Source organism: Lactuca saligna, chromosome 5 (assembly GCF_052625555.1).
Source record: "Lactuca saligna cultivar CGN05327 chromosome 5, ASM5262555v1, whole genome shotgun sequence".
Lineage (NCBI taxonomy): Eukaryota > Viridiplantae > Streptophyta > Magnoliopsida > Asterales > Asteraceae > Lactuca > Lactuca saligna.
Window position 1 is genome coordinate 222,796,411 of NC_136421.1, and position 18,319 is coordinate 222,814,729.

Below are 18,319 nucleotides of genomic sequence, written 5' to 3' on the forward strand. Positions count from 1 at the left end.
GTAGTATTCGTTAAACCGAGAATTTTCATAAAGAGAACGTCAAAATCTGACTTCGTATGAGGAAGTTATGATTTTTCTAAGTTTCGGTATAGCAGTAGACAACTAAAAACTCGAAATAAAGATCTAGTGATTTTTAGCCAACATAACCTAAACGAGAATCGAATTTCTCGTAAATAGTAGTATAATAGTAAAAAGACAGACGCAAACGGACGCCAGATGAAGAAGTTATGAATTTTTAAGAGACTTATTTTGTCTCAACTTGTTAAAAATATAATAATAAAAATAAAGTCAAAATTAGCCGACGGAGTCTAAACGAAAGTTGTAGAGTATATTCTCACCTACGTGTGGATATAAAGAACTTAAAAAACAGAGTTTGTATGCAAAAGTTATGAATTTTCGAAGTTTTTAAATAAAAATAAATGAAAATCCGAAGCCTTATTCGAGGGGGTATGCCCAGCGTACTTCGTACGCCCAACGTTCGTATATGGGGTCAGAAGCTAGCCACATCCCTCTCTCTCTCTTCGCACGAGGCACACATATGGAATAATATTGCCACGTCCGAGACCCGGGTTCCGATTAGAGGACACACCTCGCATGTACGCCCCGCGTACTGAGCCGCCTCGTAGTACGCCCAACATACAGCGAGACTACACCCCGCGTACTCAACAGCTCTGGTCCCCTATAAATAGAGACCGAAGGTCTCCAGAATTGTGTTACAAATTCTCATTCTCTTTCACTCTCTATCATCTCTCAAACCCCTCTAACACCCCTGAAGTCCCGATATCATACCCGACATCCGAAGCAAGTCTCGACACTCCAAAGTTCCCGAGAAAATTATATTTTCAAGTCAAAACTCTGCCCATGTAAGGCCGGTTTTCAACAAAATCTCCGGTTTCATCACGGAAAGTCATATTTTAAAGTCGAAGTGCTGCCCAAATTAATATTTTAACCCCAGTTATTTCAAAGTGAGTTTCAATATAGGGACAATTGTATGTTTTGTGTTATATGTTCAATGTGCTTTCCCATGTTATTATGATAATGAGTTATACCTTAGGCCACGAAGTGTATGACATAAGCATCACTTGGGTACTGGTATGTAGCCTTTGGCCATGAAGTGTATGACATATGCATCACTTTGGCATAACAGAATACAAAGACATGGCTAAAAGCCTGTGTATTCTAGTGAAATGATATTCTGAAATTATATTTTCTTCGCCATTTGGGCTGAAGTCTTATTGGTGTATATCAAGTGTTGGAAAATTGTGATGTCTTATTGATTTCAAATCTTTGAATTTGATTATTCTTTGTTATGGAAAGCATGTCATATGATACTCATTTACCTATCTTGTTACTTGTCCCTCTTTGCTTCTGTCATATTGATATGTGATGTGTGTGAACTCAACTAGTTTTAAATCTACTTTTAATTATAAAATAAACACACAAAGGCAGTGGACCTATCAATTGTGGTAAAGCTAAATAAGTAGGGTATCGAACACAGGGAATGGTAAATTAAAACTAAAAACTAATTTTATCTAAATCTAAATAATAAAAGGGGTTTTCTTTAGTTTTACAAGACTAGAAACTTACTAACTATTTCTTAAAATAAGAACTAGAAAAGAAAAGATTTAACTAAATTCAGTAACGGGAAGGACTTCTGTTTAGTTCAAATCAATTGATCATATGGTTGATATTATGGTAATAGTGCAATGGATTAATTCTTCTATTGGCTACCGATTCAAATGATTAGCTTCGCATTCGCTGCACTAATCCTTAGGGAACAAACTAACTCAAACAATGATCAGTTGTCTAATTTAATTTAATTACTAGGTTATTTATTCGGGTTAATTTAGACTTGTAATAGCTAACTAATTTGGTCCTTTAGTTACCCTCTTGTTGATGGTCATCACACAAGCTCACACATGAATTTACCTATTTTTCTATTAATTCTAGTTTCACAGTCGCTAATCCTAGTCATATAACAAAGTGGTCACATAAATTATATGAGGTAGCAATTAAGAGATGTTCATACAACTTAATTAACTTCCTGATAACAGAAAAATAGTTTTCAATCACACATGAGGTTCTTTAACAAGATAGAATCAACAAAATCACCAATATTAAATCAATCCTACCATAAATAATCAATCCATAGTATCAACTTTGTCTCCCTAAACAGAAGTTTAAAGGTTTTAGCTCATGATTGAGGTGATTAACAGCATAAAAACGAAATCTAAGAGTCTAAACATAATGAAGAACAATAGATTAGAGTAAGAATGATGTAAATTTGCCTCAAATCTCCTTTGGAATTGGTTTTAGGGTTGTATCTTCGTTCTTCAACTCTCTCCTGACTCTGATTCGTAGCTTGCTTCTCCCTAAGGGTTCCAGAATATCGAATGGCGATCTGGGCAGCCGTTTTTATAGATGCGAACCGACTCGCCGAGTCCATCACTTGATTCCCGTGCACGGTAAGTCACAAAGTCTTTATCTTCTCGATTCTTCGATCGGATTCGCCGAGTGGTCGACCCTACTCGCCGAGTAGATGTTGTTTTTGGTGGTTTTCCTCTTTGTTTAATTCCCGAGCTCCCAACCGCTTCTCCTGCTTCCTTTTGCTTCCAAGCTTTACCTTTGGACTGAAAACATCATTCAAACACTTTTAAGTATCTTTTGTCCATGATATGCAATAAATTAGCTAATAAATGATAAAATTCTATGCTTAATATAAGACTAAATATGCAAATATCAAAATACCCCACACTTGAATTTTGCTTGCCCCCAATCAAAACTGAATTTTAACACATTAGAATCATATATGACAACTCCAATCGAACCCAGCCATTATGCCAAGACCGCAACGCATGCATTTGTGTCTAAAATTTTTCCTAAGGACCCCCATACTCCAAATACTCGCAATCCTCATAAACATTCGCCCACTTATCTCGAACAATGCTCATTTTATGCATCCCTCCGAATCCATCCGCAGAAAACCTCATACCCTCAAGGTATTTTTGGTTGAGCAACCCAAGCATACATAATCTAGACAATTACAATTTATGATACCACTATGGAGCTCTTTTGAATTCTTCGCTTCTTTGACATTTGATCTTTAATTTCTTTGAATTCACCGTATTGTTGTTTGATTTTTGGTATCTTCAACTTTTGAATTTCTTCAGAATTTTCGATCTTTGAACTTCATACTTTAACTTTGATGCTCCAAAAATTCTTCAAACTTTTTCTTGTAATTCTCTCTTTTTTTTACATGTAACTCACTTTTTTCACTCAAAACCCTACATGCTTAAGCAGGAGCGCTCAACTTCAACCTTTATTGGTTAACGATAATAATTTTCCTGGATACATTTTTGGTACACGATGCTAAACATATTGCATCCCTCGGGCTAAGCAAGTTCATGTTTTTGTCCCAAGATTTCACTGGAATAAGGAAGCCACAAATGCACTAGAACGTATATAGGCTCAACTAAACATTTGAGTTTTTCATGCAATCATCAACATAATTCTAACATGGAATCCTAATTACTTTTTACCAAAATTTTCTAAATTAAGTCCTAAGTAACATTTTTGGTATGCAAGAATTTAAATTTTTTTAAAGTTGACCTAAATTAGGACATTAAGATTCTAAATTTACTAAGATGGCATCAACCCCCTACCCTACACTTAATTTATGCAATGTCCTCATTGCATGCTATGCATGAAAAATAAAAACATGAAATACAGAGAGAATTGGAACAAACTCCCCTGGGGTAGCAGTCGCTAGGTTGATATCTCTTCTCTTCAACTCCATCTTCAATCGACTTTATCCATGGAAACAGCGCATCCATGTCTCGAACATCAAATCTCATGTGGGTAGCGTCAAATGTGCAGGAAAAATAGTACAAAACCTCCAGGAATTGATTGCAAAGAATAAATGGTCAAATAGTGTAGCCACCAACATCGAATCAGCAGTCTTCTTGGTATACAAATAAGTGACTCATCGAGTACAGTCGTGGAAAGCTTCGAATGTGTAAGTATAAAGTGCGACTCGTCGAGTAGGTTAGTTGCACTCGACAAGTCATCGCTGGGTGAAAAACAATAACTTTCTACACTTTTCTAACAGTTGATAAATCTCAAAAACTTCCCATAACTTCTAGAATCATTTACTCAATTCCCTTAGGACCGGACTCGACACCTTAGCTTTAAACATCGCGCTTTCTTGACTCTCTTCTAGTTTTTTTTTCTCTTTCTCTCAAACTCTAAACCCTTTATGCAAGCATTCCTAACCCAAAATCTGAAAGTCACCAAGGCAAATAAAACATCAAACACATAACTTAGAGTCTCAACCAAGAATTCAAAACACACCAAACAAAACAAAAACAAAAATAAACTGAAATTTGTTCCATTAAACATAAAAAAAACTAATCATCATCTTCCTCATCATTGCCATGTGCAGCCCCGCTCCCACCAGCTCCACTTTGCCTTGCATCAATGACCTCGTCCCACGAAGGAATGTAGGGAAAATTACCCCCATCAATGTGTGGAATATGGAAATGATCAAAAATACGCACGTGGGATTCATTGCTAAAATTAATTCCCCTCGCCATTTGATCTTGGAGCCTCCTCATCTCGACATTGTACCAATCCATTGGTACTTCATCATTGTCCACCGGAATCACCGGCGGTTCCTCCTCTACTTCCCGCTCACGTCTCGATCTAACCCTCCTTTCCGGTGCCTCGGGCCCAATCACCGGATCGTCACGTGGGATAGCATAATGACCACCGCCAAAGTCTTCAATAATTCTTGCCCTCCGAAAAAGAATGGGATTAAAGGGAGGGGAGGAATCATTGTCATCAAATTCCATGCACCGCGGGTCATCAACCCATATGAGTTGGCTAGCCGGGTCACGAACATGCCACCGTTTATTTTGGATGTTTTTCGATCCTTGATCGCACCCTCCGACAAATAAGAGGCCAAACACCATGGAATGTTGCAGAAAGTGTTGGGCGTGATGATACTCCAAAGATAAAATATGTCAAGGTTGGACACCTTGTCGTCGTCCTTCCTTTGATTGATTGTAGTGGATATAAGGCGGTGTATGAGGCGGTGTGTGGGTAACCTAATGCTCCCTTCTTGAGCCGATTTTGGAATATATACTTTGTTGGCGATTGTGTTCCACCAACCAGTACTTGTAACACCGTCGGGAAACACCTTATGAGATTGTTCCAAGAAGGCGCGGAAGATAGCAGTAGTAACCAATGGTCGGTCGTAAATCCCCAATTGACATGCAAGCTCAATGACAGAACATTGATGGAATTCGCCCCCAAGACAAAAACTAAAACTCGTGGGGTGGTGGCAATCATCTCCTCCTCGGAAAGATACCGTGGAGAAAATTCCCAGCAGAGTTCTCGATGCACTGGCTCTTGAATTATGAAAACCCGGCTCCATCCATCACATATAATTATCTCCCCTTCGTAAGTAAATTCCTTCAAAAGGTAAGGCACCAACTCTTCTTCATACCAGACACTATTTAACCAATCCCAGTCAACCCTATTAGGTACATAAACCTCCTTCTTCCTGATATCAGCCAACCTCTTCTTCCATCTTGTCATTGTTGAAGAAGATTCAATCGGAAGGAAATTCAACCAAGGAAAATCTCCTTGGTGTCCACTTGAGCTCTGCCCTCTCGAAAACATGATCCCTGCAAAACAAACAACAAACAACCCAGAAAAAAAATCATCAAAATAGATTTCCTCTGGGTCCCCGACTGGACTCGTCGAGTCCATGAACAACTCGGCGAGTCGTATGAACTGTGCGAGTCAGTCGACGGGTCGATCTAAATTTAACCATAAAACTTGAAATGTTTTCATGGGTTTTGTCCATGGATGTTCCTAAGATGTATTAGAATAAGAATAACCATCCAAAACAACACAATTAATACTAAATCAAAACCCTAAAAATTCATTAAACTTCAAAATCGGGTATTCTACAAAATTGACACCTTAAAACATCTAGAAATCATGGCTTTAACAGAACTATGGAAGAAATTAAGTACCTTTGTTGATAGAATTTGAGAATTTTAAAGAAAGAGTGTAGAACTTGATGAATGCTTGAGAGAGAAAAGAAGGGAGGCGCACGTCGAGTAAGGGGGAAATATGATCTCATTAGGGTTAAAAACCCTAGTTTTACCAGATGTAAAAATTAATTTTTTTCTGTAAATAAAACCGACTCGTAGAGTCAGGGTCAGACTCGGCGAGTCTTGTAAATAATTCAAAAATTATATCATTGTGTCATAAAAATTCATTCCACCCCACACTTAGTCCATATGCACTCTCAAGCAGTCATGCCTACTAATTTAGAAGACTAGAATAAAATCCTAAAAATGAAAATAAACAAAACTAAAACAAGAAAGATAAAAGAAAGCAAACTCTAATAACGGGTTGCCTCTCGCCAAGCACTTCTTTTTAAGGAGTCGTTAGCTGGACTCCTTCCCATCTACATTTCTTCATCCTCCTGCATCAGGAATGCACACCTAATCTTTTGCGGTTTATACTTTGTCTTGTAAGAGTGTATATTCTTCTTGTAAGCCCATCGTAATTCTTCTCTCTTTTTCCTTATAGCATCATCTTCCGCTGCATGAATTTGCCTTTTCCTCATCTTCTTTTTCTTTACCCCATTCTCTTGCATTATCTTTTTCACTCCTACTTTAAACCTCACTACTTCATAGTTGATGAAAACTCGAGCTTGAGGTTTGGTAATGAATGGGTGATCAGCATCATCTCTCCTAACCCTTACATTTTCCTCTTCTCCAAATCTTGCTTCCTCTTCAAGTGGATTGTCTTCATCTTCTTGCATTATTGTATTGAGACATGCTACATGAACGTGTTGAAGATCACCATCCTTTCCTCTTTATGTTGCTTGATCTTCTATAGAATTAGGGAAAATCTTCATGTCCAGAACATGCAGAGAGCTGGTAGCAAGCAGATCAAAATCGGCCAAGTTGCTGAGATTTTCGAATGGACTCGTCGAGTCCATTAAAGCGACTCGGCGAGTCGGAGCGTAGTCCTCACATCCCACTGTGTTTTCTGAATCGGTCCCTTTCAGCAACATCTCTATTTCCTCCAACTCTTTGTCAACATCATCAATTCCTCCATAAGATAGTAGAAACTTATTTGGATATTCCTCTTGCAAGAGTGAAAGTTCTTTTTGTAGTATTTCATCATCCAAATTAATGAATGAGACTTCTTCTTTTCTTCCTTCTTCTTGCTTAATCTCTGGTAGAGCTTTAAACACTGCTGACTCATCTCCTACCCTCAATGTTAGTGTGGACTCGCATACATCTATCAATGCGCATGCGGTATTCAAGAATGGTCTCCCCAAAGTAATTGGAATTTCGGGGTCTTCTTCCATATCAAGTACCACAAAGTCCACGAGGAATATAAATTTATCCACCTTAATGAGATCTTCACAAACACCTCTTGGACTAATAATTGTCTTATCCGTCAAATGGATCTTCATATTCACAGGCCTTAGCTCCGGTAAATTTAGCTTCTTGAAGAAAGAAAAAGGCATTAAGTTAATACTTGCACCCGAATCGGTCAACGCTTGAGTAGCAAGTACATTTCCAAATTGAAAAGGAATTATGATGCTTCCCGGATCGCCCTTCTTTTCGGGTAGCTCACTCATTACTATCTCCACGACTTCAGCTAAATCCTTTCTAGCAGCAAAGAGACCTTTCAGCAAGTTAAAATACTTGGGTGTTTGAAGCATTGTTTCCACAAATGGAACGTTGACTTGAAGGGCTCTTACATGCTCCATGAAAGCTCTGTATGCTTTAACCTTTTCCGCAGGTATGACTCTGATTGGGAATGGCAGAGGAGGGTTGTAAGGCCTTAAGGAAACATCATATTTGTCATCAGGGCATGGATTCGTCGAGTCCATTAGAGGGACTCGACGAGTCTGGTCGGGTTTAGCTGAACTCGACCCTTCTGTCTTTTTTGCATGCACAGTGGTCATAGGAGTGAAAAATTTTCCATAGCTAGAGGTTATAGCATTCACATTCTCCATTCTTGGATTATTCTCGGAAGTTCACCCGGTCTTCTCTCATTCACTTGATGTGCAAGTTGACCTAGCTGTTTCTCAATGTTAAGAATAGATGCTTGCTGATTCCGAAGTATATTTCTGGTCTCATGTATTGCAACATCATGATCACTGTGCCTTTTCTCGGACGCGATTATGAATCTTGTGAGCATTTCTTCTAAATCGGTTCTTTTTTCCATAACCGGTTCTTCCTTTTGATAAAAACCCCTTTCTTTTTGCTTGTATTTCTTTTTCTTTGCCTTTTTATATTCTTCGTACGGGAGCCATTCCTTCTTTGGTTTCCGCCAATTCTTGTCGTATCTGTCCCCACTTGAATAGAAAACTTGCACCTTTTTGTTTCCATTCTCATCCAAATCACAATCTTTAGTTAGATGCGGTCCCCTACAATTTTCACATCCCACCCGGTGTAACACCCAAAGTTTCAAAGGACAAGAAAGGAAAGAAAAGCCCTAATTTAAGGCTTGACTCGCGCGAGTCCAAGGGGGACTCGGCGAGTCTGAGCGGGATCCGGGTCAAGGTGTAAGTGGCCAACTCGGCGAGTCGGCCAAGTGGACTCGGCGAGTCTGGTGTGTGCGAGGAAAACCCTAAATCCGGGACTTTTGGGCGCTATTTAAGCTTCTTATTCTCTCCATTAGGGTTCCTTAGAGCCTCCCTTGTTCAGAAAATGAAGCCTAAGCCTCCATTGTTGTACATTCAAGCTTCCAATCCATTGTTGGGTGATTTGAAGGAAGAAGAAGGAGGGGAAGCAGTGAAGCTTCAAGGGTTTGCTTCAGATCTGTAGTTTGTGGAACCTTTCTGAAGTATTGAAGGTATTAAGTCATTTCCTTCCCTTAGATCTATTTTGGTTGTGAGTTTTGGGGCTTTTAAGCCATGATTAGCCACCCTTATGGGTTAGAAGCCGGATCTGAAGTTGCTACTTCAGATCCAAGTGTGTTATGGTCTGGAGAAGCATAAAGTAACAGCCATTGAGTCGATCTTGAAGCCCCTTGGCCTTAAACCCTAGTTTATGGCATATTTTGCCTGGATCTCATTCTCTACACGTAAAGTTTGCAACTTTACGTGTGGAATAGGCTTGGGAAGGGTAGATCTACAGTTTGGAGTCCATGCATGACTCTAAAATCCTCTGCATGTAAGGAGAACTGAAGGGACTCGGCGAGTCCTTTGAGTGGACTCGACGAGTAGCATGAAGTTGTGGAGACACTCAACGAGTGGGATGAACAACTCGTCGAGTCGTATGAATATTGCCTTGTACTCGGCGAGTCTGTTCTTGGACTCGGTGAGTCAGGTCGCGAAACCCCAAACCCTTCAAGTTGAGACTCGAATCAGTGAGTCGAGTGGAGACTCAGTGAGTTGGACAGGTCTGGACTCAGAAATCGGTAGACTCGGTGAGTCGAGTCACGAATAGAAGGAATCTGAACATTATGAACTCGGTGAGTCAGTAGGGTGACTCGGCGAGTAGGGTTGACCTGGAAGGTTGACCTTGACCAGGATTTTGACTTGGACCAGGGTGGACTTGGTTGTCTTTCGGGGGTCAGTTAGACTCAGTGTTGCATTGATATTGGTAGTTCGGGGATCAAGGGGAGCGGGAGTTCCGTGAGTGGTCGGGCAGCGACTAGTGAGATCATCCGCAAGTTCAACCAGTGCAGGTGAGTTTCCTTTTGTGTGAATGGGTCTAAGGCCACAATTCCGGCCCATGTAGTTATGAGTAGAAGACCCGGGGGTTAGCCCTAGGCATAGTATGCTAGTATTATTTTCAGGACGAGGTCCAGTAATAGCGGGCGGGTGCCCAAGGAATTGTTTATATGATAGTTTATACTTGTTGTCTGTGTGATACATGTATGTGCCTCGTAGGGAGGTGAGTGTGGGCGAGGTCCCGTATCTCACCAATAGCAGAGTGTGGATGGGGTTCCATATCTCATTAGTAGCAGAATAGAGGCGAGGCCCAAACTAGAACATGAGTGAGAGTGGGCTAGGCCCGTACCTCACTACCATTAGGAGCTTGGACGGGGTCCCATGACTCATCAGTAGCAGGACATGGGCGAGGCCCAGGATAGGCGAGGCCTTAGGATAGGACCAGTTGTATGTGTTAGCTATGTGTTGCGAAATGTTTATGTGTTATCATTGTTGGCGGGCGAGGCCCTGGGACAGGTGAGGCCTAAGTAAAACAGATCTGTATCCGAGCGGGGCTCGAAGCCAGGCGGGGCCTGGAGCGGCGGGGCCGTTGTAGCGGGCGAGGCCCGAGGTAGGGGCGAGGCCCAAGGTAGTGGGCGTGGCCCAATATGTACAATATGTGGTTATGCATGGTATGTGGTAGGGTGGGGAACTCACTAACCTTCGTGCTTACGGTTTCAGTTTTGGTTTCAGGTACTTCCGGTAGCGGAGGGAAGAGCTCGGGGTGATCGCATGGCACACACCATAGATTAGACAACCTGGGAATGTTTACTCTGATAATGAACATGTGTTTTGAAAACTTATACTCATATTATGTTTTGGAATGATGACTTTACTTTAAGTAATGATTTATTAAAAGAAATTTTTGGTCTTAAATTTTGGATCGTTACAAGTTGGTATCAGAGCCTTGGTTTGAGGGATTCGGACATGCTCTCGGGTGTGTCTGAACTCAAACTGAGGAATTGGTAAGGAAGTTTTCAAAATGGAAAGACAGTTTTGTAAAAAGAGTTTTGAGAAAGAAAATGATTTTAGAAAAGTAAAAAGAATTCAGAAAGAAGAGAACTTAGAAAAGAGAAAAGAGGTGTGGTGCATGCAATCAACCGAGCTCAAGTAAGTACCCCAAAATACCCATACAAGTTATGGTTTGGTTATCAGCTAATAGAACAGCATGCTAGATTAGGACTAAGGATCTAGGGAGGATGCCTTATGTGCCTGTTATATGTGCTTTTGATCTGCATGATAGAGTTGAATAGTCAGTAGTAGGATAGCCTGATTAGGTTATGTCTGAGTTTATGAGTTGTGTTGCATGCTAGTTCAGATTCTTGCTATGTGGATATGGTTGCTTGAGTATGTTATGGTTAGATTTTCCCTTGTCTGAATTTTGCTTGCTTTGTGTATTGTGGGATTCTAAGTGATGGGAGTTAGCCATTAGGTGGATACGTCACGTCACATGTGATCAGGGTTGAATAATCTCAGAGTGTTGGATTTGGTCCTATTGCGCAGCTCTTGTTTGAGTCCAACCGTTGTAGGAACGAGTCTTTTACTTGAAGGATTATCTGAGCCTCGTCACATGTGATGGTATCCAGGTGATGGCTAATTGGCATTGCAAGGAGGCCTTCAGCAGCTGAGGACTGGTTTGAGTTGAGTCAAAGGTTTCCCTAGGGTAAGCCTAGGATGAGGTAGTGCTGGGAGCAGTAGTAGTAGAAAAGGGACCTGGTGGAGTCAAAGCAGTTCTTGAGGAAAGTACGGATAGATGTGGAAGGTAGTATGGGCCCGTACTACTGAAAGCAGAGGATCCGTCCTCGATTCGGGAAAGGCCAAGACAAGACCGGGAACCTGGTAGTGAGTATGTTTGGTCTCGCGGCAGTGAGGAGTATTTTGATAATGGTTATGTTATATGTTTCAGTATGGTGACATTGCAAGAGGGACCAGCGGGCGGATCAGGCACCGGAGAGGGATTGGGCTCGGGTTTAGGGGCCGAGCAGCTCGAAGAGCGGATGAGAGAGTTGATATCAGCCGAGGTGACGCGCAGTATTCTAGCTCAGACTCCTGTGATCTTTGGCACGATCAAGGAGGGTATATTGGAGATTTTGGATGAGAGGCTGGGAGCCTTCCGTACTAAGATGATGGCTTTGTTGGGAGCGCGTACCTTGACATTTCGGGAGCTCAAGGCTTGCGGGGCACCAGATTATCATGGGGCTAGGGACCCCATCGCTAGCAGCAGATGGTTGGCTGATGTTGCCAACGCATTCCGTACGAGCCGATGTCCTGAGGAGGACAAGGTCAGACTCGCTTCCTGTCTTCTAAAGGACAGAGCGAGGGATTGGTGGGAGGAGATTGGTCATGCTTTGGGTGATGATGCTGCGTTGGATGCGATGACTTGGAGTGATTTCTCAGCTAGGTTCAGAGCGGAGTTTTCGCCGATTATTGAGGTGCAGCAGTTGGCCCGGGAGTTTCAGGATTTGACGCAGACTACTGAGACTGTGGCGGAGATCACCGCCAAGTTCAGAGAGAGAGCCCTTCTTGTTCCGCAGTATGTCGCGGATGAGGAGATGAAGAAGGCACGATATCACGAGATGTTGAGGGATGACATCAGGGAGTTCGTGAGCATGTCCGGTTGTAAGACGCTGGAGGATATGATTTCTCGGGCCAGGGAGAGGGAAATTGATTTGGAGCAGATCCGGAAGAGGAAGCCGGATGAGGTTCAGGTAGCCGCAAGTTCGGGCAAAAGGCCCAAGGGATCGGATTCGAGGTCAAGGGATTATCAGGACCGCAGTCGATGCGGAAGGTGTGGCAGGATGCACGGGGGCGCGTGCAGGAGTGGTAGTAGTGGTGAGTCTGGCTGTTTCAGGTGCGGTCGGACTGGTCATTTTAGCAGAGATTGTACTGCTACCATCACTCAGGGATCAGACTTGATATGTTTTCACTGCAATTAGCGGGGCCACAAGAAGGCCCAATGCCCCAGTTTGCTTTCAGTAGGACGGGTGATGGCACCTGCCCCTGCAACTTTGAGGATCACAGACGGCCGTCAGGGCCGTGCGGAGGCGCCTGCGGTAGGAGGCAGGGCTTTTCAGATGGCTACTTTGGAGATGAGAGCAGCGCCGGACGTTGCAGGTATGCGACTTCTGTTTTCAGTTCTTTTATTTTGTGCATGATTATATTGTTATGGTTCTGCATCATTATCTGTATGAGTATTTTATTTTGAGCGGATTGATTATGATCGACTTATATGCCATCTGCATACCTTGGATTTGGTTAGTAATTAAGGGATGGGTTGTATCGAAGAAGGTTACTTAGAGTGTAGTATCTATAGCATGCCTTGGAGAGACTCGGTATGTCTCGCTAGTTCGGAGTCGTATAAGTTTTAGAATGATCAGGTTAGACCCTTTGCTATGGTAAGCTTGGGATTCCTCAGCGGATTGATTATGGTAGCAAGGATTGGGATTTCTCTTCATCGAGCATCGAGGTGTAAGCAGGATCAAAGTGGGGGAGAATCCTCCGAGTGTATAAGGGTAAGGGCACACAAATCCAGATCGGGTATATGATTCTGAGAAGGAAAGGAGGTAGTTCAGCGTTTGACGGATCGAGTAGTTTAGGGTTGGGAGTTTGAGAACTTCCCATCAGTGCGTGCATGTAAAGGGTAATGGTGGGTATGTGGTTCGGATTCAGGATAAAGGGCCGCATGTAGGACTCGTGTGAGTCGGAATGGAGATCTTGAGGTCAAATAGCAGGGGATGTTTCCATGTTAGCAGTCAGTGGTGGAAAGTGATGTAAGACTACAGGGCAGCCGTAGCATTCCGTAGTAGCTTCGTTGGCGGAGTCGGAGCGAGGCCCTTATCTCCTAGCTTTCAGATAGGGATCGAGATTGTGGAATGGATGAGAATGGTAAAGAGTTTCCTATATAGCCATTAAGAGATGGGACCTGGGATGAGGCCGCTCTAGGATGTAGTCGGGTGAGACCCGTGGGCGAGGCCCGTATGATGATAGCAGTATAGGTGGGACCTGAGAGCAGGGTTGCTCAGTACTATGGATGGGTGAGACCCGTGGGCGAGGCCCGTAAGTTTTAGCAGCACAAGTGGGACCTGGTAAGAATCTTAGTGTCTAGATAAGGGGATCGGGGATCCCAGGAAATGGTATTGCCAGCATGGTAGAATAGATTGAGCAGTATAGGTGGCAGGAGTATCTTCGAATGTCGCTGGGAGTAACTAGTGGTTGTGCTGGGTCAGTAATTGGTGAGAGTCGGTAATCTAGATATTGATAGGTTGGCAGGAACCAGGATAGTCTCAATTCATTCGGAAGCCAGATAAGGAATAGCAGGATTTCTAGCCAGTAGCAGTACGGGGATGCAGAGTATGGTGGAATTCAGTTAGTTGATCGTGGGGTGCTCGACACCGAATGATGGTAGAAAGAACGCCAAGTGGATACTGGCAATGATGACCCGTACAGAGTAGCGGAAGTAAAAGATTGGATGAAGACAGGGTCTTCACAGTGGCATAGGAGATAAATGGTTATGGAGCGTTGCCTTGGGAAGGCAAGGAAATCGCGGAAGGAAAGAAGGGGTGAACCCCTATGTGGCAGTACTCGGAGAATACCAGAAAGATTGTCGGTTGAGTAAGTTGTGTTTCCAGGATGTTCAGGGTCAGGATGCATCCGAAGTTATTATCTGTAAGGATTGGCGTTGGTTTGAATGACTGAGCGGAAGGCCAGCGAAGTTAGGCAGCTGGTGTTGGAACGAGTGTTGGAGTATTGGAGGCAGATCGCCGGTAGTAGAGTATAGTAAACTTCGAGGACGAAGTTTAGTTTAAGTGGGGGAGAGTTGTAACACCCAAAGTTTCAAAGGCCAAGAAAGGAAAGAAAAGCCCTAATTTAAGGCTCGACTCGGCGAGTCCAAGGGGGACTCGACGAGTCCGAGCGGGATCCGGGTCAAGGTGTAAGTGGCCAACTCGGCGAGTCGGCCAAGTGGACTCGGCGAGGCTGGTCTGTGCGAGGAAAACCCTAAATTCGGGACTTTGGGGCGCTATTTAAGCTTCTTATTCTCTCCATTAGGGTTCCTTAGAGCCTCCCTTGTTCAGAAAATGAAGCCTAAGCCTCCATTGTTGTACATTCAAGCTTCCAAGCCATTTTTGGGTGATTTGAAGGAAGAAGAAGGAGGGGAAGCAGTGAAGCTTCAAGGGTTTGCTTCAGATCTGTAGTTTGTGGAACCTTTCTGAAGTATTGAAGGTATTAAGTCATTTCCTTCCCTTAGATCTATTTTGGTTGTGAGTTTTGGGGCTTTTAAGCCATGATTAGCCACCCTTATGGGTTAGAAGTCGGATCTGAAGTTGCTACTTCTGATCCAAGTGTGTTTTTTTTTTTTTTTGGTAAGGGAACTTCCCTAACGAGGGTTTCCGGGCCAGCTTTCGCGCACCGACTAATCCCCCGCTACAAACATAAAGCTTTGCCTTATGCCCTGGAGTCACTGCAGGCGAACCTCCATGGCCACAAGGGCTGAGTGGTGCCAGGATTTGAACATGGGTCAATAGGTTATCCACCATATCTTCCACATGCCTTACCAAGTCACCACAACCCAAGTGGTTAAGATCCAAGTGTGTTATGGTCTGGAGAAGCATAAAGTAACAACCATTGAGTCGATCTTGAATCCCCTTGGCCTTAAACCCTAGTTTATGGCATATTTTGCCTAGATCTCATTCTCTACACGTAAAGTTTGCAGCTTTACGTGTGGAATAGGCTTGGGAAGGGTAGATCTACAGTTTGGAGTCCATGCATGACTCTAAAATCCTCTGCATGTAAGGAGAACTGAAGGGACTCGGCGAGTCCTTTGAGTGGACTCGGCGAGTAGCATGAAGTTGTGGAGACACTCGACGAGTGGGATGAACAACTCGTCGAGTCGTATGAATATTGCCTTGTACTCGGCAAGTCTGTTCTTGGACTCGGCGAGTCAGGTCGCGAAACCCCAAACCCTTCAAGTTGAGACTCGAATCAGTGAGTCGAGTGGAGACTCAGTGAGTTGGACAGGTATGGACTCAGAAATCGGTAGACTCGGCGAGTCATGGACTGACTCGGCGAGTCGAGTCACGAATGGAAGGAATCTGAACATTATGAACTCGGCGAGTCAGTAGGGTGACTCGGCGAGTAGGGTTAACCTGGAAGGTTGACCTTGACCAGGATTTTGACTTGGACCAGGGTGGACTTGGTTGTCTTTTGGGGGTCAGTTAGACTCAGTGTTGCATTGATATTGGTAGTTCGGGGAGCAAGGGGAGCGGGAGTTCCGTGAGTGGTCGGGCAACGACTAGTGAGATCATCCGCAAGTTCAACCAGTGCAGGTGAGTTTCCTTTTGTGTGAATGGGTCTAAGGCCACAATACCGATCCATGTAGTTATGAGTAGAAGACCCGGGGGTTAGCCCTAGGCACAATATGCTAGTATTATTTTCAGGACGAGGTCCAGTAATAGCGGGCGGGTGCCCAAGGAATTGTTTATATGATAGTTTATACTTGTTGTCTGTGATACATGTATGTGCCTGGTAGGGAGGTGAGTGTGGGCGAGGTCCCGTATCTCACCAATAGCAGAGTGTGGATGGGGTTCCATATCTCATTAGTAGCAGAATAGGGGCGAGGCCCAAACTAGAACATGAGTGAGAGTGGGCTAGGCCCATACCTCACTACCATTAGGAGCTTGGACGGGGTCCCATGACTCATCAGTAGCAGGACATGGGCGAGGCCCAGGATAGGTGAGGCCTTAGGACAGGACCAGTTGTATGTGTTAGCTATGTGTTGCGAAATGTTTATGTGTTATTATTGTTGGCGGGCGAGGCCCTGGGACAGGCGAGGCCTAAGTAAAACAGATCTGTATCCGAGCAGGGCTCGAAGCCAGGCGGGGCCTGGAGCGGCGGGGCCGTTGTAGCGGGCGAGGCCCGAGGTAGGGGCGAGGCCCAAGGTAGTGGGCGTGGCCCAATATGTACAGTATGTGGTTATGCATGGTATGTGGTAGGGTGGGGAACTCACTAAGCTTCGTGCTTACAGTTTTCAGTTTTGGTTTCAGGTACTTCCGGTAGCGGAGGGAAGAGCTAGGTGTGATCGCATAGCACACACCATAGATTAGACAGCTTGGGAATGTTTACTCTGATAATGAACATGTGTTTTGAAAACTTATACTCATATTATGTTTTGGAATGATGACTTTACTTTAAGTAATGATTTATTAAAAGAAATTTCTGGTCTTAAATTTTGGGTCGTTACACCCGGATAGCGTGGATTGTTTGATCCATTTTCGTCATTCTTCTGTCTAAACTGTCTAATTTGGCCATCATTGCCTCCATGTTATCGTTGACCATGTTCACCACCCCCTTCTTACTTCATTTCGTGGGTTGTGGTATTCTCTAGAATGTTTAGAGAATTCTTCAATTAATTCTTTGATTTCCGGGGGTGGCTTCCTTGTAAGCGGGCCTTGCGAATCGAGTAACTGCCTTGTGGTGACATTGACTCCGTCATAGAATATGGAAACTTCTTGTTGGCTATTAAGGTCATGGTGCGGGCAATTCCTTAGCAGGCTCTTGTACCTTTCCCACGCTTCATATAATGACTCTCCAACTTGTTGTTCAAAGTTAGCAATGACCTTCTTTAACTTGGCTATTTTAGAAGGTGGGAAACAGTGATCTATAAACTCTTTTTTCATCTTGGCCCATGTGGTGACTGACCTAGGAAGGAGTGACTTGTGCCAATCTTTTGCAGCACCTTTGAATGTAACTGGGAGCATGCGAAGTAGCTGAGTCTCGTGAGACACGTTTGGGACATTGAAGTAATCCGCCACATCATTGACTTCATCCAAATGCTTGTAAGCATCTTCGTGGTCTTTTCCATAGAAAGGAATCTCCTTAAGTTGAGCGAGTATGTGGCCCTTTAGTTTGAAAGTAGCAGTAGTGGGAATTGCGGGTTGCACAAGTCCCGGTCCGATGTCATCACGCATCCTCTTCTTCCATTCCCCCATGGGGATTTCATCGACGTTAGCCATGACAATGGCTAATCCGTCTTCAAAGTCGGATTCATGCCCGAAAGTGAGATCTTCTTCTCCCTCGGTCTCGTACTCGGTGTCTTCTTTAATCGTGTCTTCGATTGCTAAAGAGGCGCTGGATGCTCCTGATTTGCTGCACTTCTTGCTGAAAACGGACTTGAGGTTCTTTAGTAGCGGGTTCTTTGAAGAAATAGATTCTCCAATGGCTTTTCCTTTGTTCCTCCTTAGTGCGGATTCCGGGTCTTCTAGAGGAGGGACCAGAGGTGTATCAGATCCTCGGGTCATGAAACAACTGCAAGCAAAACAAGAAAAATGCGTAAAAAGAACAAAAATAAAATAAAAATTAAAACTGTGAACAACAATGGACTTGCCGAGTTGTCACGAGTGCACTCGGCGAGTTCAAGGCAAAAACATATTTTTTTTTCTAATTAACTATTAAAACGGATATTTATTAAAACCTATACTAACTACCAAATTACCTAAGAATTAACTTTGTGTGAGATAAATCCCACACAAAGGATCGATAAAAATAGAAATTAGTGCTAATTTAGAA

At 43.4% G+C, this 18,319-nt stretch overlaps 1 non-coding gene across 1 annotated transcript; it reads left to right on the plus strand.

The window, feature by feature from the left end:
* Positions 1–17,275: 17,275 nt before the first annotated feature.
* Positions 17,276–17,382, plus strand: LOC144999150 (small nucleolar RNA R71). The gene has a single exon (XR_013660670.1). It is a non-coding gene; the product is annotated as a small nucleolar RNA R71 (small nucleolar RNA).
* Positions 17,383–18,319: the final 937 nt, after the last annotated feature.